Source organism: Arachis hypogaea, chromosome 1, assembly GCF_003086295.3.
Source record: "Arachis hypogaea cultivar Tifrunner chromosome 1, arahy.Tifrunner.gnm2.J5K5, whole genome shotgun sequence".
NCBI lineage: Eukaryota > Viridiplantae > Streptophyta > Magnoliopsida > Fabales > Fabaceae > Arachis > Arachis hypogaea.
Genome location: NC_092036.1, coordinates 48,295,389 through 48,301,939, shown reverse-complemented (window position 1 = coordinate 48,301,939; position 6,551 = coordinate 48,295,389). Strand labels below are relative to the sequence as shown.

Here is a 6,551-nt window from a genome sequence, read left to right as displayed (position 1 = left end):
GGCAGTTTCTGTCTAGACAAGTAATCCAATTCTTTGGTGAGCAAAGGGGGTTCAGCCTCCCAAGTCTCATTACCAAATAACCTGTCATTTAGCTCCATGATTGCTCCAAGGTATTTAGCAACTTGCACTTCAGTGACATACCCATCCTCTTCAGAAGAAGAATACTCATCAGAGCTCATGAATGGCAGGAGTAAATCCAATGGAATCTCTATGGTCTCAGTGGGAGCCTCAGATTCCCATGGTTCCTCATTAGGGAACTCATTGGAGGCTAGTGGACGTCCATTGAGGTCTTCCTCAGTGGTGTTCACTGCCTCTTCCTCCTCTCCAAATTCGGCCATGTTGATGGCTTTGCACTCTCCTTTTGGATTTTCTTCTGTATTGCTTGGAAGAGTACTAGGAGGGAGTTCAGTAATTTTCTTGCTCAGCTGACCCACTTGTGCCTCCAAGTTTCTAATGGAGGACCTTGTTTCAGTCATGAAACTTTGAGTGGTTTTGATTAGATCAGAGACCATGGTTGCTAAGTCAGAGGTGTTCTGCTTAGAACTCTTTGTCCGTTGCTGAGAAGATGATGGAAAAGGCTTGCCATTGCTAAACCTGTTTCTTCTACCATTATTGTTGTTGAAACCTTGTTGAGGTCTCTGTTGATCCTTCCATGAGAGATTTGGATGATTTCTCCATGAAGGATTATAGGTGTTTCCATAGGGTTCTCCCATGTAATTCACCTCTTCCATTGAAGGGTTTTCAGGATCATAAGCTTATTCTTCAGATGAAGCTTCCTTAGTACTGCTTGGTGCATTTTGCATTCCAGACAGACTTTGAGAAATCATATTGACTTGCTGGGTCAATATTTTGTTCTGAGCCAATATGGCATTCAGAGTATCAATCTCAAGAACTCCTTTCTTCTGATTTGTCCCATTGTTCACAGGATTCCTTTCAGAAGTGTACATGAATTGGTTATTTGCAACCATTTCAATTAGTTCTTGAGCTTCTGTATGCGTCTTCTTCAGATGAAGAGATCCTCCAGCAGAGCTATCCAAAGACATCTTGGACAGTTCAGACAGACCGTCATAGAAAATACCTATGATGCTCCATTCAGAAAGCATATCAGAGGGACACTTTCTGATTAATTGTTTGTATCTTTCCCAAGCTTCATAGAGGGATTCTCCTTCCTTCTGTCTGAAGGTTTGGACTTCCACTCTAAGCTTACTCAATTTTTGAGGTGGAAAGAACTTTGCCAAGAAGGCATTGACTAGCTTTTCCCAAGAGTTCAGGCTTTCTTTAGGTTGTGAGTCCAACCATGTCCTAGCTCTGTCTCTTACAGCAAAAGGGAATAGCATAAGTCTGTAGACCTCAGGGTCAACCCCATTAGTCTTGACAGTGTCACAGATTTGCAAGAATTCAGCTAAAAACTGATGGGGATCTTCCAATGGAAGTCCATGGAACTTGCAATTCTGTTGCATTAGAGAAACCAATTGAGGCTTAAGCTCAAAGTTGTTTGCTCCAATGGCAGGGATAGAGATGCTTCTCCCATAGAAGTCGGGAGTAGGTGCAGTAAAGTCACCCAGCATCTTCCTTGCATTGTTGGCAATGTTGTTGTTTTCGGCTGCCATGGGTTCTTCTTCTTTGAAGATTTCTGTTAGTTCCTCTACAGAGAATTGTGCCTTAGCTTCTCTTAACTTTCGCTTCAAGGTCCTTTCAGTTTCAGGGTCAGCCTCAACAAGAATGCTTTTGTCTTTGCTCCTGCTCATATGAAAGAGAAGAAAACAAGAAAATATGGAATCCTCTACGTCACAGTATAGAGATTCCTTGAGGTGTCAGAGGAAAAGAAAAATAGAAGGCAGAGGTAAAAGAATTCGAACTTATCAAGAGAGATGGAGTTCGAATTGTTCATTGAGGAATAGTGTTAGTCCATAAATAGAAGGATGTGAGAAGAGGGGAAGAAATTTTTGAAAATATTAAAAAGATTTTAAAAAACATTTTGAAAAACTTTAATTTAAGAGTGGAAAAGAAATCAAGTGATTTTTGAAAAAGATTTTGAAATTCGAAAATAAAAAAGATATGATTGAGAACTATTTTGAAAAATATGTTATTAAAAATATATGATTGGTTTTAAAAAGATTTGAAAAATATTTTAAAAAGATTTGATTTTAAAAATTAATAACTTGGCTAACAAGAAAAGATATGATTCAAACATTAAACCTTTCTCAAAAGAAAAGGCAACATACTTGAAATGTTGAATCAAATCATTAATTGATAGCAAGTATCTTTGAAAATGGAAAGAAATTGATTTTGAAAAAGAATTGATTTGAAAAAGATTTGATTTTGAAAAGATTTTGAAAACTAAAAAAAAAAAAATTTGATTTGAAAACAAAATCTTCCCTCTTGTGCCATCCTGGCGTTAAACGCCCAGAATGGTGCACATTCTGGCGTTTAACGCCCAAAGCACTACCCTTTTGGGCGTTAAACGCCAGTTTGTCTTCCTCACTGGGCGTTTTGAACGCCCAGCTTTTTCTGTGTAATTCCTCTGCTGTATGTTCTGAATCTTCAATTCTCTGTACTATTGACTTGAAAAGACACAAATTAAAAATATTTTTGGATTTTTTATATGAGGAATAATCAAAATGCAACTAAAATCAAATAACAATGCATGCAAGACACCAAACTTAGCAGTTTGTATACCATTGACACTAACAAAATGAGAATGCATATGAGAAACAACAAAACACTCAAGTCAAGAGAATTTAAAGATCAGAGCAAGAAAATCATCAAGAATAACTTGAAGATCCTTAAAACACATGAATGAATGCAAGAAGAACAGAAACATGCAATTGACACCAAACTTAACATGAGACTCTAGACTCAACAAGAAACATACAATATTTTTGGTTTTTATGATTTTGTAATTTTTTGGTTTTTTTTCGAAAATTAAGTGGAAAAAGAAAATAAAGATATCAAAATTCTTAATGAGAATTCCAGGAATCATGCAATGTTAATCTAAAGCTTCAGTCTAAAGGAATTAGACATGGCTAGTCAAGCTTCAGCAGGACATTGCATTCAAGAGCTAAATTGATGAGAATCAATCAGCTTTGGTGATGATAAGAATATCACCTTGAAACACTAGAATTCATTCTTAAGAACTCTGAAGAAGAAAAAAAACCTAATCTAAGCAACAAGATGAACCGTCAGTTGTCCAAACTCAACAATCCCCGGCAACGGCACCAAAAACTTGGTGGGCAAAATTGTGATCATCAATGGCGCCATCAACATGGTACGCACAATTGTAATCTCAACTCTTTATCACAACTTCGCACAACTAACCAGCAAGTGTACTGGGTCGTCCAAGTAATAAACCTTACGCGAGTAAGGGTCGATCCCACAGATATTGTTGGTATGAAGCAAGCTATGGTCACCTTGTAAATCTTAGTCAGGCAAACTCAAATGGTTATGGATGATGTATGAATAAAACATAAAGATAAAGATAGAGATACTTATGTAATTCACTGGTGGGAATTTCAGATAAGCGTATGAAGATGCTTGTCCCTTCCATCTCTCTGCTTTCCTACTGTCTTCATCCAATCCTTCTTACTCCTTTCCATGGCAAGCTGTATGCAAGGGTTTCACCGTTGTCAGTGGCTACCTCCCATCCTCTCAGTGGAAATGTTCAACGCACCCTGTCACGGCACGGCTATCCATCTGTCGGTTCTCAATCAGGCCGGAATAGAATCCAGTGATTCTTTTGCGTCTGTCACTAACGCCCCGCCCTCAGGAGTTTGAAGCTCGTCACAGTCATTCAATCATCGAATCCTACTCAGAATACCACAGACAAGGTTTAGACCTTCCGGATTCTCTTGAATGCCGCCATCAGTTCTAGCTTATACCACGAAGATTCCGGTTAAAGAATCCAAGAGATATCCACCCAATCTAAGGTAGAACGGAGGTGGTTGTCAGGCACGCGTTCATAGGTGAGAATGATGATGAGTGTCACGGATCATCACATTCATCAAGTTGAAGAACAAGTGATATCTTAGAACAAGAACAAGCGGAATTGAATAGAAGAACAATAGTAATTGCATTAATACTCGAGGTACAGCAGAGCTCCACACCTTAATCTGTGGTGTGTAGAAACTCCACCGTTGAAAATACATAAGTGATAGTGTGATCATTGGCCTCGGCCCCAGAGAGGGAACCAGAAGAACCAAGATCTGATCTAAGAACTAGATGTCCAAAGATGATCCTAAGATCGAAAAATGATCCAAAGATGAAAATACAATAGTAAAAGGTCCTATATATAGAGAACTAGTAGCCTAGGGTTTACAGATATGAGTAAATGACATAGAAATCCACTTCCGGGCCCACTTGGTGTGTGCTTGGGCTGAGCATTGAAGCATTTTCGTGTAGAGACTCTTCATGGAGTTAAACGCCAGCTTTTATGCCAGTTTGGGCGTTTAACTCCCATTCTTGTGCCAGTTCCGGCGTTTAACGCTGGGAATTCTGAGGGTGACTTTGAACGCCGGTTTGGGCCATCAAATCTTGGGCAAAGTATGGACTATCATATATTGCTGGAAAGCCCAGGATGTCTACTTTCCAACGCCATTGAGTGCGCGCCAATTTGGTATCTGTAGCTCCAGAAAATCTACTTCGAGTGCAGGGAGGTCAGAATCCAACAGCATCTGCAGTCCTTTTTAGTCTCTGAATCAGATTTTTGCTCAGGTCCCTCAATTTCAGCCAGAAAATACCTGAAATCACAAAAAAACACACAAACTCATAGTAAAGTCCAGAAAAGTGAATTTTAACAAAAAACTAATAAAAATATACTAAAAACTAACTAAATCATACTAAAAATATACTAAAAACAATGCCAAAAAGTGTACAAATTATCCGCTCATCACAACACCAAACTTAAATTGTTGCTTGTCCCTAAGCAACTGAAAACCAAATAAGATAAAAAGAAGAGAATATACAATGAATTCCAAAAACATCTATGAAGATCAGTATTAATTAGATGAGCGGGGCTTTTAGCTTTTTGCCTCTGAATAGTTTTGGCATCTCACTCTATCCTTTGAAATTCAGAATGATTGGCTTCTTTAGGAACTCAGAATCCAGATAGTGTCATTGATTCTCCTAGTTAAGTATGATGATTCTTGAACACAGCTACTTATTGAGTCTTGGCCGTGGCCCAAAGCACTCTGTCTTCCAGTATTACACCGGATACATACATGCCACAGACACATAATTGGGTGAACCTTTTCAGATTGTGACTCAGCTTTGCTAGAGTCCCCAACTAGAGGTGTCCAGGGTTCTTAAGCACACTCTTTTTGCCTTGGATCACAACTTTATTTCTTTCTTTTTCTCTTTTTTTTCGTTTTTTTTTCTCCCTTTTTTTTCGAAATTTTTTTTTTGTATTCACTGCTTTTTCTTGCTTCAAGAATCATTTTTATGATTTTTCAGATCCTTAGTAACATGTCTCCTTTTTCATCATTCTTTCAAGAGCCAACATTCATGAACCACAAATTCAAAAGACATATGCACTGTTTAAGCATACATTCAGAGAACAAAAATGTTGCCACCACATCAAAATAATTAAACTGTTATAAAATTCAAAATTCATGCAATTCTTCTCTTTTTTCAATTAAGAACATTTTTCATTTAAGAAATGTGATGGATTCATAGGACATTCATAACTTTAAGGCATAGACACTAAGACACTAATGATCACAAGACACAAACATAGATAAACACAAGCATAATTTTCGAAAAATAGAAAAATAAAGAACAAGGAAATTAAAGAACGGGTCCACCTTAGTGATGGCGGCTTGTTCTTCCTCTTGAAGATCCTATGGAGTGCTTGAGCTCCTCAATGTCTCTTCCTTGTCTTTGTTGCTCCTCTTTCATGATTCTTTGATCTTCTCTAATTTCATGGAAGAGGATGGAATGTTCTTGGTGCTCCACCCTTAGTTGTCCCATGTTGGAACTCAATTCTCCTAGGGAGGTATTTAGTTGCTCCCAATAGTTTTGTGGAGGAAAGTGCATCCCTTGAGGCATCTCAGGGATTGGATGATGAGAGGGGTCTCTTGTTTGCTCCATCCTCTTCTTAGTGATGGGCTTGTCCTCCTCAATGGGGATGTCTCCCTCTATGTCAACTCCAACTGAATAACAGAGGTGACAAATGAGATGAGGAAAGGCTAACCTTGCCAAGGTAGAGGACTTGTCCGCCACCTTATAAAGTTCTTGGGATATCACCTCATGAACTTCTATTTCTTCTCCAATCATGATGCTATGAATCATGATAGCCCGATCTATAGTAACTTCGGACCGGTTGCTAGTGGGAATGATTGAGCGTTGGATAAACTCCAACCATCCCCTAGCCACGGGTTTGAGGTCATGCCTTCTCAATTGAACCAGCTTTCCTCTTGAATCTCTCTTCCATTGGGCGTCCTCTTCACAAATGACTGTGAGGACTTGGTCCAACCTTTGATCAAAGTTGACCCTTCTAGTGTAAGGATGTTCATCTCCTTGCATCATGGGCAAGTTGAATGCCAACCTTACATTTT

The 6,551-nt window shown here is 38.7% G+C and overlaps 1 non-coding gene across 1 annotated transcript; it reads left to right on the top strand.

Annotated features, from left to right (window-relative positions):
- Window positions 1–1,097: 1,097 nt before the first annotated feature.
- Window positions 1,098–1,205, top strand: LOC112712378 (small nucleolar RNA R71). Its single transcript, XR_003157774.1, has one exon. It is a non-coding gene; the product is annotated as a small nucleolar RNA R71 (small nucleolar RNA).
- The last annotated feature ends 5,346 nt before the right edge of the window (window positions 1,206–6,551 follow it).